The 15,748-nt window shown below is 39.5% G+C and overlaps 1 long non-coding RNA gene across 1 annotated transcript in view; it reads right to left on the bottom strand.

The window, feature by feature from the left end:
• Window positions 1-3,270: 3,270 nt before the first annotated feature.
• LOC105871315 (uncharacterized) overlaps window positions 3,271-15,748 on the bottom strand; it is a 31,877-nt gene continuing 19,399 nt past the window's right edge. The window contains exon 3 of the long non-coding RNA XR_001154022.3: window positions 3,271-14,291. This is a non-coding gene — a long non-coding RNA (uncharacterized LOC105871315). The remainder of the gene's footprint in view (window positions 14,292-15,748) is intronic.

Raw genomic sequence — 15,748 nt, 5'->3', positions numbered from 1 at the left:
AGAGTAATATTTGCTTCATAAAAGGTTTTGGGGAGGTTTCTGTTCTTCTCAATGTTGTGGAATAGTTTCTGCAAGACTGGTACTAGTTCTTCTTTGTAAGTGTGGTAAAATTCAGGTGTGAAACCATTTGGACCAGGACTTTTCTTTTTAAGGAGATTTTTAATTGCTGTTTCTATTTCAGCTGTTGAGATTGGTCTGTTCAGGGAATCTATTTCTTCCTGGTTGAGCCTAGGGAGGCTGTGTGTTTCTAGAAATTTGTCCATTTCCTCCACATTTTCCAGTTTGTGTGCATAAAGATTTTTGTAGTACTCATAAATTATATCTTGTATCTCTTTGGGATCAGTTGTGATATCTCCTTTTTTATTCCTGATGGAGCTTATTAGAGATTTCTCTTTTTGCTTTTCATTATCTTAGCCAATGGCATGTCTATTTTGTTTATTTTTTCAAAGAGCCAACTTTTTGTTTTATTAATCTCCTGAATAGCTTCCCTGTTTTCAATTTCATTTAGTTCTGATTTGATCTTGTTGATTTCACTTCTTCTTCTGTGTTTGGGGCTGGTCTGTTCTTCTTTTTTCAGCTCTTTGAGTCGTTTCATTAGGTTGTCTATTTGTGATCTTTTTGACTTTTGGTTATAGGCATTTATGGAGATAAACTTTCATCTCAGAACTGCTTTAGCTGTGTCCCAGAGGATTTGATAACTTGTCTCTCCATTGTCATTTTCTTCATAGAATTTTGTTATTTCCATCTTGATTTCTTCATTTATGAAGTAATCATTTAGTAGGAGGTTGTTTAATTTCCACGTTTTTGTGTAGAAATGTAGGTTTCTGTTATGGTTGATTTCTATTTTTATTCCATTGTAATCTTAGAAGATACATGGTATGATTTCTATTTTTTTTTAAATTTCTTTAGGTTTACTTTGTTTCCTAGGATATGGTCAATCTTAGAGGATGTCCCGTGAGCTGATGAGAAGAAATTATATTCAGTGGATTTTGGGTAGAATGTCCTGTAAATGTCAGTCAGTCCCAATTGTTCTAGAGTTTTGTTTAAGTCCATTATTTATTTGTTAATTTTCTGATTGGAGGATCTGTCTTGTGCCGTCAGTGGGGTGTTGAAATCTCCGGTGATTATGGTATTGCTATTAATCAATTTGTTTATATCAAGTAAGGTTTGCATTATGAATCTGGGTTCACCTAAGTTGGGTGCATATATATTTAAAATTGTTATCTCTTCTTGTTGAACTGTGCCCTTCACCATTATATATGACCCTCTTTGTCTTTCACTACCTTTGTTGCTTTAAAAACTAAATCGTCTGAAATTAGAACTGCCAATGCCAGCCTTTTTTGACTTCCACTTGCCTAGAATACTGATCTCCACCCTTTTACTTTTAGTCTATATGCATCCTTGCAGGTGAGACGTGTTTCCTGAAGACAGCATATACTTGGCCTGTGTTTTCTTATCCATTCAGCCAGCCTATGTCTCTTGAGTGGAGAGTTTAAGCCATTCACATTTATGGAGAGAACTGATAGGTAAGGTAGATTGCTGTTCATTCTGTTGGTTTGGGTGTTGTTGCCTTGATTTCTGTCTTGAGCCATTGTAATATTGGCCTTCAGTCTTTTGGTTTTGTTTGTTTTTATATTTTTGAGTTTTTATTATGGTGTTCCGTGTGTAACACTGTTTTGAGTACTTCTTGTAGGGCTGGGCTTGTCTTGGTGAATTCTCTGAGCCTTTGCTTGTCTGAGAATGTTTTTATTTCTCCTTCATACATGAAGCTTAGTTTTGCAGGGAATAAGATTCTAGGCTGGGCATTGTTTTGTTTCAGAAGAGTGAGAATGGGGCCTCAGTCTCTCCTTGCTTGTAAATTCTCATTAGAGAAGTCTGGTGTTATTCGAATTGGCTTTCCCTTGTAAGTTACTTGCTTCTTTTGTCTTACAGCTCTTAGAAGGGCCTTTTTGGTTGATATTTTGGTCAGTCTGATGACTGCATGACGTGACATCTTCCTGTTTGCATTGAATCTCCCAGGGGTCCTCTGAGCTTCTTGAACTTGTATATCGAGATTTTGAGCAAGGCCTGGGAAATTTTCCTCTATTATATCTTCAAGTAGCTTGTCCAACCCTTGAGTGATATCTTCTTCCCCTTCTGGTAACCCTATGACCCTCACGTTAGGTTTTTTCACACAATCCCACATCGCTTGTAGGCTTTGTTCTTTTCTCTTGTCTCTCTGCTCTATATCTGTGACTGATTTATTTAATTGGAAGGTGTTATCTTCAATCTCTGATATTCTTTTTTTCTGTTTGATCTACCCTGTTCTTGATACTTTCCACTGTATTTTGTAATTCCCTGAGTTGATCCTTCAGCTCCAGGAATTCGGCTAAAGTTTTCTTCACTGTGTCGATCTCTTTAGTGAACTTTTGTTACATATCCTGGACGCTTTTTGTGGTTTCTTTGTGTTTGTTATTGAGTTGTTCTTGCAGGATGTGGAGTGTTCTTATGATCCACATATGAAATTCCTCTTTTGTCATTTTGGTTGCAAGGTTTTGTTTGTTGTCTGTTTCTAAGGGGCTGGTGCTCCTCTTTGGGGGTGTGTTTTCCGTTTGTTTCTTCATATTTCCAGAGTTCCTTCGCTGATTTCTTCCCATGTCGCTCAGTTGTTGTTTCTTTCCTTTAGGTTTTCGTTTGGGTATTCACACGTCTTGTTTAGTTTCTGAGCCGGTAGGTGATGTTGCTCACTGGCAGCGGCCGTCACTGGGCTTGTGTCTGCAGGTCTCTCTACCCACTGGTTATCCCACCAGCAGTCCGATATGCAGTGGAGGGGAAACGGCCAATTTGCCTACCCTTCCCGCTGGTCTCCAGGCTGCTCCGGTGGCCTCCCGTCTTCTGCCTCCTTAATTGCACAGATGGAGCTAGATGGCCGGAAGGGGAACAGTTCCTATCTCAGCTCCACCCCCAAGGCTGGGCTAGAAACTTTGGAGCCAAAGGCCTAGCCCCAAGTCACCAGAATGTGTGTGTCGTAAAATCTCTCTGCCTTATATCCACCAAAGGCAGCCTCCTACGAGGCTCGGCCCTGCCCAGGCAAACTCCAGGGCCTGGACACCAAGCACAAGAGACCTGTGCAGGGAGAGACTGTCCTGAAGGCGACAGACCAGTATCCATACCCACCTATCCCCGTCTGCTGTCTCTTTAATTACACAGGTGGAGATAAGCGGTAGGAATAGGAACAGTTCCTATCTCAGCTCCGCCCCAAGGATGGGGACAGAGATTTTGGAGCCAAAGTCTCAGCCACAAGACACCTGAGTGTGGTGAATGTAAAGTCTCTCCACCGTATAACCACCAAGGGCAGCCTCCTATGAAGCTTGGCCCTGCCCCGGCGGGCTCCAGAGCCTGAACACAAAGCGTGGGAGACCTGTGCAAGGAAAGACTAACCAGAAGCGGGCAGGCAGGCAATGGGACCCACCAATCCCTGTCTTCTGTCTCCTTAATTACACAGGTGGAGATAAGTGGCAGGAATGGGGACTGTTCCTATCTCAGCTCCACCCCCAAGGCGGGGACAGAGACTTTGGAGCCAAAGGCTCAGTCACAAGACACCGGAGTGTGGTGGACGTAAAGTCTCTCTGCCTTATAACCACCAAGGGTAGCCTCCTACGAGGCTAGGCTCTGCCCTGGCGGGCTCCAGAGCCTGGACACAAAGCACAGGAGACCTGTGCAGGGAGAGGCTGTCCTGAAGCTGGCAGGCCGGTATCCAGACCCACTGATCCCCATCTTCTGTCTCTTTAATTTCATAGGTAGAGATAAGCGGCAGGAATGGGAACAGTTTCTATCTTGGCTCCGCCCCCAAGGCGGGGATACAAACTTTGGGGCCAAAGGCCTAGCCCCAAATCCCCGGATGTGGGGGTCATAGAATATCTCTGCCTTATAACCACTAAAGTCAGCCTCCTACAAGTATAGGCTCTGCCCAGGCGGGCTCCGCACTCTGGACACAGATCGTGGGAGACCTGTGCAGGGAGAGACTGACCAGAAATGGGCAGGCAGGCAATGGGACCCACCAATCCCTGTTTTCTGTCTCCTTAATTACACAGGTGGAGATAAGTGGCAGGAATGGGAACAGTTCCTATCTCATCCCTGCCCCCAAGGCTGGGACAGAGACTTTGGAGCCCAGGGCAGGGCTCCAGGTTGCAGGAGAGTGTGGGAGGCAATGTTTCTCTGCCTTAATCTGCCAAGGGCAATCTCCCCTGTATTGCTGCCCCATCCAGGCAGGGTCCACTCTCTGAGCACAGAGTCAGTGCCACTTATGCAGCAAGTGATGGTCCCATATCAAATTGGTGGAGCAGGGGTGCATACCAGCACTCTCTCTGTGCCTCCCCTCCAAACCCTGAACCCAAGTCAGTGCTGGAATGCGAGGGCGGGAGAGGTGCCGGAGGGGCAGAGGGAGGGGGGTCCTAATGGATCAAGGAGTCCAACCTTGCGCACTCTGACCTCCCAGTGCTATCCCAAACCTCCTCTATATCCAAAGTCAAAGCCTCCTTCTGTGTAAACTCCCCTTAACCTTGACCTGGGAGTGTTCTGCAGGGAGATGCCCAAGTGGGCTCTGGTTCTTGCTGCGCAGAGAGTGGTTGCTGGGCTCGGACTCTCCCCCACCTCATACTGCGGTAGCTGTGTGCTCTGGAGAACTCAAAGTGTTCCCTGCTCTAGTCTCCTCTCCACACAGCTTAGTCCTGCGCTGCCACTTCTCACCAGCTTCAGGCACCTCCCGGCCTACGTGGAAGTGGAGCTCGGTATAGGAGGGGGTGTCTCTCAGCACCAGGTAGGGCTGGCGCCACTGCCAGGTGGCAGTGGCTTAAACCACGCCTCACTCCCTCCCTGTTGTGTGCCTCCAAATCCCTGATTTTTGTGGGAGAATAAATCGATTCACCTTTGCTTTAGGCTGTAAATGGTCCTATCCCTCCGTTTCCTGGTGGATGTCTGCAGGCTTGCGTAGCTGGTCCTGTGAAAGTGCAGATCGCTTGCGTGTGGCTATCCACTTTCATCACTTTTCGCTCTGGGAGTAGAGAGCCAGGAGGGCACCCCTACTCCACCATTTTTCCCCCCTCAAAAAAGGGTCTTTTTAAAGTACTTAATTTAAGCCTTACCCTTTGAAGATTACATAATGGAACATCATTGGAGACTACATCAACTTATCCTATTCTCCCTTTTAATCTTCCACTATGACTTCCTTCAAACTATGCCTTGCTCTTACTAACCTTTACAGTTTTTCCAGCAGCTCAGGAAAAAACCTGGAATACCTTTGCACAAGGTATTCAAAGCCTGGCCACATTAACTAATCAATCTAATTGCTAGTTATGCAAACATCTAGATCATGCAAAAGAACCTAAACTCATTTTTCTTTCTACCAATGTGAGCGCCTGGTGGAATTATACTGGGAGATGGATATATGACAAGATGTGGCATCCACAACCAGAGAAAAATGTTATGCTGCTTCTCTTGGTGGTGAGTCAACTGCACACATACAAACCTCTGTGAAGGCTCAAGAACTGTCTTGTGCTCAGGTAAAGCCACAAGCAAGGAATTTTTTCCTCTGCATTGAAAATAAGGATGATGCTGAATGTTTTCTGAATGACACAATAGGGCAATATTTCAATGAGACACTTTGGTTTGATTCCACAGATGGCATTCTTGTGCCTCTTACAAAGGTCATAGGTGTCCCTGACACTAATTATCATGATGTCAGTGCTTGTCAAATTACTAGATATTATGCATGACTCACAAACCAGGCCTATGTAATTTGGTGTATCTCATTGCTTCTCTTTTTAAGTTAAGTTGCCAGACACTAAATATTACATATGGATAGACCAAAAGTCTGGACTGACTTGGTTAGATAATTAAACAAAGCCCTATAACTGCCAGAACTAGATCACAGGACTTTGAAATATTTTCAACCAGTTCTCTTCATACAAATGGGCAGGTACTCATGGAAACTGGAGATGTCAAAATGCAAATGAGGAAAAAAGGCACAGAAAACTCTAGGTTTGGAGGTCACATGTTCCAAACCGATGTTATCTGTCAAATAACACTGGTATTTTTCTCTTCTGTGGTGAAATGCTTACAAGCGGTTCCCACCTAGATAGTCAGGAGGCTGTGCACTTGGTTATCTGACACCTCTGTTACAAGATATTCCACTTTAAATGTGAGCCAAATTTCAAACTTGGGTTCTTTCATTCATAAAGTGGTGCCACACAAACATGCTAGTTGCAACACACACACACACACACACACACACACACATGCATATATACACACATACATACATACCTGTACATCACAATTCTAAATAGTTTTTTACTAAGGACTTTTTTACTGGAATTTGTAACTTAAAATATTGAAAAGGCTGTTTTGAATCATCCAGGGTAATAAAACAAGAGCTCAATATCACTATGCAAGCACTGAGAGCAATTGAGTCAGAAGTCAACAGTATAGCCTCTGTTGTATTTCAAAACTGATGTATCTTGGATGCCCTGACAGTCCAACAGGGAGAAGCTTGTGTGATCACTGGTGAAAAATGCTGTTTCTACATAAATTGGTCAGCACAAGTAAAGACTAATCCATACCTCCTAAAAGACATGATAAATATCCTCCATCATATTAATAAAGCAAAAAACATTCCATTGGTCTGACCTAGTCCCAGTAAGGGGAGACTTGTTTAGTGGAGTGTGGAGAAAATGTACTTAGATCTGTTCTTTTCTGTTTATTCATTCTCCTTCTAATCTATTTTCTTGTCTCCATTTACAGATCTCTTGTTACTTAACTACCAATGCAATCTCTCTCTCCACAGTGACTGACTCAGCTTTTAATGTGTGAAACTTCTAGGGAAGTTCCAAATGAGGGGAATGAAGGAGCTCAGGGAATTTCATCCCAAAATATAACTCCTTAGTAGAAAGATTACTTTGAGTTAAAGGTCCTTAGAAATCAACAGGCCTTAGAAGGGACATTCCCTCTTTCTTCATAAAGAAAAAGACCCATCAAAAAAGTAATTGACTTCCCTTCTCTTTCCTGTTATCCCAGTATATTACAGGAAAGAAGTTCAAGAATGCAACCAGACCTCGCCCTAATCATTTGAAATATAATACCTATCTCCCAGGTTAACTTAATTTGCTAAGAAAAACATTTATAAGTCTCTCTGTTTCCCCCATGCATTCATCCTCCCAAGTATCTATTCATCCTACCTAATTACCATTTATTTTCCCTAAATAGAATTCCCAATATTCCTCATCTCCCCTCTCCTCTCTAAAATGAGGGTGTATAAATTTCTGGATCCCATTGAAATATTGGGCAATCATCTTGTGATTTCCCCCATGTGCACAGTAAAAAAAAATCTTTCTTTTATTAATATTCCTTATTGTGTGTCAATCTCTCAGTGAACCATCCAGGGTAAAGGGAAAGTTTCCCCACATCTCCAAAGTTATTATTATTATCATCATTATTATTATAGTGAAACAAAATTCCATAATTTAACCCAACTGGCAAACAAAATTTTACTTGATGAATTTATTTACCAGAAAGATAAAAGGGCACTGATTGGCTTTTGTGCCTCTACAACATATGTTAATTAACTTTAGTATTTGCTAAAATGCACCAATTTACAAAAGTTCATGGATTAAATCAATATAAGATCTAAAATTAAAGTTACATTTGGGGATCACAATAATTTTAAATAATTGTCCCCCAGTAATCTTATGAGAGTAACCAAATATAAAATAGAAATAAATAGGCATGCTTCCCAGTAAATATATCCTTGCCTAACTTTTCCAGTTATACTACTGATTGTTCCCAAATATCTTATACTTGGTATAGATGGTCTAACACAAAAAATAATAAATTAAAATTAAATCATTTTTCATTTACAAATTGGCTTGGTAAAATGGGAACCCACAGTCCCCCAGTTAAAATACTTATACTAAGACCTAGTATAAGTAAAAACAGATCCTTCAAGGTTAAAATTTATTATATAAAAGTAAATTAATAAAAAAGTGATGATTCTCATTGGTTCTCAATTTAACAGCCCAATTTTGCCTATTCTTAAACCTATGTGAAAAATAAAGGATGCTTCGTGAGGAATTACTACAACCCAAGTGTTGCTGTTTTATTCATTAAGATACCAGTAATCAATACCCAATATGATATAAATTACTAATTCTATCCAATCAACAAGCAATAAATACTTTTCTACTAGATAAGTGGCCAATATGTTATATTTAATGACTATTTCAAAAATCACTCAGACACAGTTTGCTTTCATGTTACACATTTTCAGGCTACCTGTGAGGTATCTCAAAAATCTTTGCCATAACACATAATCATGGTGGGAAAAATCTTAACTATATTCACCTTTATCCAGAAGCACATATGCCTTAGTCCTTTCAGGCTACTACAATAATGCACTGTAGATTGGGTAATTTATAAAGAACAGATTTTTTTTATCACAGTTCTGGAGGCTGGGAAGTCCAAGATCAAGGTGCTAGCATATTTGATGTCTGGTGAGGGCTCATTTCCTGGTTCATAGATGATGCCTCCTTGCTGTGTCCCTTATATGATGGAAGGAGTGACCTACCTCTATGGAGTCTCTTTTATAAGGACACTAATTCCATTAATGAGGGTGCTGCCCTTTGGACCTAATTGCCTCCCAGTGATCTCACCTCCTAATACTATCACATTGGGGATTATTATTTCAACATGTGAATTTTGGGGGAATGGCCCTCATGGTTCTGCTAGGTATCACCCTACTGGGGATTCTTTGTGTTTGCCCCACACTCACCATATCCCTCTGTCTAGTTCTTGAGCTTGAGGCTTTGGGTGGCTCCATCGTACACAAGGTAGGTGAACGTAGCCCACATCCTCATGGATCATGTACTTTGTGCACTGTTGGAGATGGTAGCACAGGTAACCTGCCAATGTTTACCATCTGTACCCTCTACAAGCAGGGCCACCATGGCCTGCACTGAAGCTGGGCCCACTGGAACTACACCTGGGGTGACCAAGCATCACAATGCTCAAATGCATAGAGATTTGAAATAATTCTGTTCCAGGCCCTTGCATGGGCCTATGATAAGAGGGACAGATTTACTAGTCTCCAAAATTCTGCTGAGGTTATTATTCTATTGTTTTTACAAATAGCACCTGGATCTGTTGAGATGGTGAATCTTCTTATTAAAGTGTCACTTGACTACACTCTTGTTTTCTCCCCAAAATATTTTCTCATATTTTCCAATGTGGATAGGCTGAGAATGCAAAATGTTAAGCTCTGCTTCCATTTTGATTAACAATTCCCTCTTTAAATCACTTCTCTCCTCTTGAATTTTATTATAAACACTCAGATAAGGCAAGCTGCACATTAAAAAAATAATTTGTGAAGAAATTTCCCCAGACAATTATCCAATTTCATTACTTACAAGTTCTACCTTCCACAAAATACTAGAACATAAACAGAATTCAGCCATGTTCTTTTCCACCTTGTGACAAGGATTGCCTTTTTCTAGTGTCAAATAACATGTTCCTCATTTCTGTCTGACACCTCATCAGAATGGTCTTTACATCCATATTTCTGCCAATATTCTGTTCATGGGCACTTTGCTATACTTTAAGGTTTTAGATTTTCTGTATAGCTCTCCTGTTCTTCTGAGTATTCATCAGAATAATCATTTAAGATTCAATCATGAATTTTTCTTTAGTACGTACCCCAAAACTTTTTCAACTTCTACACATTACTCAGTTCCAAAGAAAGCTGTTTCAACATTTTAAATATTTATTACATCACACCCCCACTTCTTACTACCAATTTTATGTCTTATACTTTTCAGTCTGTTCTAACAAAATACATAGTATGGATAGTTTATAAACAACAGAAGTTCATTTCTCATATTTTTAAAGCTGGGAAGTCCAAAACCAAGGTGACAGCAGATTTAGTGTCTGGTAAGGGTTTGGTTATTTATAGATGGTATCTTTTTTTGCTGTGTTGTCATATAGTAGAGAAGCGAGCTAGCTCTCTAGGTGCTATTTTAGACAAACATAAATCCCATTCATAAGGGCTCTAGCCTCACTATCTACTCAGCTACCAAGACCTCACCTATTAATATTATCACATTTTAGGTTAGGATTTCAATATATGAATTTTGAAAGGGCACAAGCAATCTATACAACCAATGTACACATTTTACTCTCAAAAAAAAAACACAGTGATAGGCTCTTAGAAGAGACATTCAATGAAATTTAATTTTTCCAATAGGTCCCAGGAAGCTAGTTTAATTTAGATGTCCCATAGGTTCTTCAAAGAATGTCTACCTAAGTTATAAAACAATGAGTGAATCTCTGAAAGGTCTCTATTTTCCCAGGACCTTCATTTTTGTTAATTCAAAGACTTTGGGCTAACTCACAGCAACAACAACAATGATAAAAAAACACCTATTGGGTGTTTGGCAGGTGGGGGGGCAGAGGATGGGTATATAAATACATAATGAATGTGATGCGCACCAACTGGGGGATGGACACACTTGAAGTTCTGACTCGAGGGTGGAGGGGGGGCAAAAGAAATATACATAATGTTAACATTTGTACCCATATAATATGCTGAAAAAATAAATTAATTAATTAAGAAACAAACTTCCATCAAATTTTTTATATTAAAGGCATATTTAAATTGATCCAATATTGAAGATACAAAAAGTGCCCTCTTGAGTACTTTTGTTAACCACAGATTGTTTAATGGACTAAGAACTTGCCTACCCGGTATGAGACTTATTCGAGTCTAAACCTACACCCCCAACAAAAACAGTCTTTCTCAATATTTAGCCTATAAAAGGTAGAAAATTAGTCTGAGCTCTCTTTTTTGTCCTGTCTAGTAAGTTATAATTAGTTCCACAATGACATTTCACAAATGCTAGAATGGCAGACAGAAAATGTCAATTAATGATTTTAAATCAATATCAGAAATAATAATAGAATCAACAACATTACCATAATTACACAAAACAGACAGCCCCTCCTTGGTAATACTACATGCTGAAGAAAAATCAACATCAAGTAACAAAAGCCTCAAGTGCAGCTGAACACCATTCTGGGGAAAACTGGTCTTATTACCATCGGTTTGGGTACTTTCATTGATTTTCAATCAGGAAGCCCTAACGCTCCAAGTTAGCTACTGTTTCACATGCACAGGAAATTCTGCAGCCAAAACTCCCCCAGCTTGCCTGTCACTAACCAAACCAACAACTGGGGCAAAGGGTTCATAGTAATTGGCTATTGGAGGACCTGCCTACAGTCTAATGCTGAATCTCTGTCTTAGCCAATTTTAGGGTTATAAAGGAATATCTGAGGCTAGGTAATTTATAAAGAAAAAAAAATGTTTATTTCACTCATGATTTTGCAGGCTGTAAGAGAAGGATGGTGCTTCTGGTGAGGGCTTCAGTCTGCTTCTATTCATAGTGAAAGGAAAAGGAAGATGGCCTGTGCAGAAATAACACAGCAAGTGTAGAGGCAACAGAGGGTAGAGGAAGGTGCCAGGCTCTTTTTAACAACTAGCTCTTGGGAAAACTCTCCAGGAACTAATAGAACAAGGCCTTAATCATTACTGTGAGTATGGCACGAAGCCATGCAAGAGAGATCAGTCCATGTGACATAAACACCTCCTACTAAGCGCCTCCCCCGCAACATTGGTGATCAAATTTCAACATGAGATTCGGAAGAATTGAATATCTAGCCGATAGCCTTCTTCCCCTGAACCCCCAAACCTCATGTCCCTCTCACATTGCAGAATACAATTATTCATTCCCAATAGTCCCCAAAAATCTTAATTTGTTCCAGCATCAACTCAAGTGTCCAATGTCCAAAGCTTCATCTGAGACTCAATGCAAGTTGTACCCAGCTATAAGCCTGTAAAATTAAAACGAGTTATTTACTTCCAAATTTCACTGCTTCTACTGACATAGGCTAGACATTCTCATTCCAAAAGGGAGAAATTGGCCAAAAGAAAAGGATGGCAGGCCCTGTGAAAGTTGAAAACCCAACAAGGCAGACATTAAACCTTAAAGTTACAAAATAGTCCCTGACTGCATATACTGCATACTGGGCACACTGGTGCAAGGGGTGCACTCCTGAAGCCTCAGGTAGCTCCACCCCTATGGCTTTGCTGGGAAAATCCCAGGTGGCTGCTCTCATATGTGTGCCATCATGGCTGCACAGTCTTTTTGGAGAATGGGTCATCTCTGAGTCAATTTTTATCAGACATTGTAAACCGATGATGCTTTGAAATCTGGCTTATAGTGAAGGAAAATATGCTTCCAGTGTGGAGTGTTCTGTTTGCATACAACATCCTTTTGACCTTCTGAGCTCTTACCCTCTTAGAAGCTCTGTGGCCCCAAAAGGGTCTTGGATAGCCTCCGTGGCCATTTGAGGGTCTTGGCATTTGGGGAGGTCTCTCCCATTCGTACGGAGACTAGGGGCCTGTCTGGAAGAATATTCTCAAAAATTTATTTGGAACTTTGTTTTGGAAGGCTAATTTTTAGTCCCATTTTCTTAAGTCTGATCTGTCCTGTCAGTTTGCATCTGGATCTGTGTGTGCAGTAATCATTTGCTTGACTGTGGTGCCCTCTTGTGTCCTCACACTTCCCCTATGTTTTATTCTCTAACTAGTCTTCTAGAGGGCAAAGGAAGGATCTCGCCAAAGCTCCTGGAAGCCTCAGGAGACTTTTCTAGGTATCCTCCTGCTTGCCCCTACCAGGATAGAGGAGACTTTCTTGAAAGATATGTACAGGTCCATGGGGTTTTTTGTTCACCGTCTTTATGTTTTTCTTTTCCTTTTTATTTCAGCATATTATGGGAATACAAATGTTAAGGTTATGCACATTGCCCTTGCCCCCTCTGCCCCCTCGAGTCAGAGTTTCAAGCATGACCTACCCCCAGATGGTACACATCTCACTCATTATGTATGTATATACCCATCCCCTCCTCCCCTCTCCCATCTGCTCAACACCTGATAAATGTTATTCCTGTATGTCCACTTAGGTGTTGATCAGTTAATACCAATTTTCTGGTGAGTACATGTGGTGCTTGTTTTTCCATTTTTGGGATACTTCACTTAGTAGAATGGGTTCCAGCTCTTTCCATGAAAATGCAAGAGGTGCTATACTACCATTGTTTCTTACAGCTGAATAGTACTCCATGGTATACATATACCACATTTTATTAATCCACTCATGTATTGATGGGTACCTGGGTTATTTACACATCTTTGCAATTGTGAATTTTGATGCTATAAACACATGAGTGCAGGTGTCTTTTTTGTAGAGTGTTATTGGATCTTTTGGGTAGATGCCCAGTAGTGGGATTGTTGGATCAAATAGTAGGTCTACTTGTATCGCTTTAAGGTATCTCCATATTGCTTTCCACAGAGGTTGAACTAGTTTGCAGTCACACCAGCTGTGTAGGAGTGTTCCTATCTCTCTGCATCCACACTAACATTTATTGTTTTGGGACTTTTTGATAAAGGCCATACTTACTGGAAATAAGGAATATCTCATTGCAGATTTGATTGGCATTTCCCTGATGATTAGAGATGTTGATCATTTTTTCATATGTTTGGTGGCCATTATTCTGTCTTCTTTTGAAAAGTTTCTGTTTATGTCCTTTGCCCACTTTTTAATAGCTATTCATTATAAAAAAAAAAACTGTCAGAAAATTAGGAATAGAATGGAACTTCCACAACTTAATAAAGAACATCTATCCCAAACCTATAGGTAACATTACATTCCAAGAAAGAATGTATGTGTTCCCCCTTAGATAAGGAAAAGACAATGATGTATACTTTTCACCACTATTATTTAATTCTTCTGAAATTTCCAGAAATCCTGATAAGTAAAAAAAGAAAAGACATACATATGTTGAACCACTCATGCATCCTTGGAATGAAACCCACTTGAGCATTGTAGATTATTTTTTTTTTTGATGTGCTGTTGAATTTGGTTTATAGTATTTTATTGAGGATCTCTGCATCTATACTCATAAGGGATACTGGTGTATAGTTTTATTTTTTTGTTGTTGTTATCTTCTTTCCTGGCTTTGGAATCAAGGCTTCATAGAATGAGTTGGGGATTCTCAATGTTATTGAATAATTTATGTGGTATAGGTACCAACTCTTCTTTGTTGGTATGGTAAAATTTGGCTGTGAATCCATCTGGCCCAGGGATTTTCCTTTCTTTTCTTTTCTTTTCTTTTCTTTTTTTAGAAGACTTTTTTTTTATCACTGCTTTAGTCTGCAAATTAAAAACACAATGAGATATTAACTTACTGCAGTTGGAAGTGCCTTTATTAAAATATCCAGATCAATAGATAGTGGTGTGGATGCAGAGAAATGAAAGCTTATGCACTGTTGGTGGGATGGCAAATTAGTACAACCTCTATGGAAAACAGCATTTAGATTCCTCAAAAAAACTTAAAGTAGACCAACCATTTAATCCAGCAATCCCACTACTGAGTATTTACCCCAAAAGACACCTGCATTCAAATGTTTACTTAAGCATAATTCACAATTTCAAAGATGTGGCATCAACCCAAGTGCCCATCAATTCATGAGTGGATTAACAAAATGTAGTATATGCACACCATGGAATACTACTTAGCCATGAAGAAGCATTCATTAATGCCTTTTGCAACAATTTGGATGGAACTGGAGACAATTATACTAAGTGAAGTATCTAAAGAATGGAAAATTAAACACCTCATGTACTCACTATTTTTTTTTAATTTCGGCATATCATGGGTGTACTCACTATTAAATTGGAACTAAGCAATGAACACACATGTGCATAGACGGAAATAAAACTCAACAGAAATAATGAAAGGGGGATGGGGAAGGAGGAGATGAGTAAAAAGGAACCTAACAGGTACAATGCACACTATCTGCTTGATGGGTGCACTTATAGCCCTGAATCAAGCATTGCAAAATCTATCCATGTAACCAAAAACATTTATACCCCCATAATGTTTTGAAATACAAAAAAAGAACTACCCAGTGGTTTTCCAAAGTGGTTGCCATTTTACAATCACACCAGCAATGTATTATAGTTACAGTTCCTCCATATCACCATCAATATTTGGCATTGTCAGTTTTTTAAATTACAGGTCTTCAAATTGGTATGCAGTCATATAAGATGAAACCAGTAGGGGAAATTGGGTAAAGAGTACTCTCTATGTACTTTCTTTGTAACTTCCTATGAATCTATAATTATTTTAAAAGTAAAAAGTTTTAAAAAGATATTGTTTAAAAAAAGACATATAGATTTTCAAGAAAAATATAAAATTGTCCATATTTGGAAATTACATGATGTCCTTCAACTAATATGTGATTTCAGCAATGTAAGGTTATAAAAGCAACATGCAAATATCAATAAATCAGATTAATAAATTAGAGGCATATGAATTGGAAAAGATCATGAAATATTATTTCTATCTGCAAGTTATGTGACAGTATATCTAGAAACTCTAACAATGAAAAGATAAAAATGAGTTCAAATAATAAATTCAGTAAGGTAACATTATATAAAGTTAACCAATATAAATCAATAGCCTTCACTCATAAATAACCAGTTAGAAAAATAACAACAGACAAAATCCCATCACAGTAGCAAAAATTTAGGAATTAGCTTAATTAAAAATGAACAAAACTATATGATGAAAACTATAACACCCTTATGAAAGATACAGAAGCAGA

The sequence above is a fragment of the Microcebus murinus genome, chromosome 7, assembly GCF_040939455.1.
Source record: "Microcebus murinus isolate Inina chromosome 7, M.murinus_Inina_mat1.0, whole genome shotgun sequence".
Taxonomy (NCBI): Eukaryota; Metazoa; Chordata; class Mammalia; order Primates; family Cheirogaleidae; genus Microcebus; species Microcebus murinus.
The sequence above is the reverse complement of the archived record's forward strand: the minus strand, read 5'-3'. Positions and strand labels throughout refer to the sequence as shown.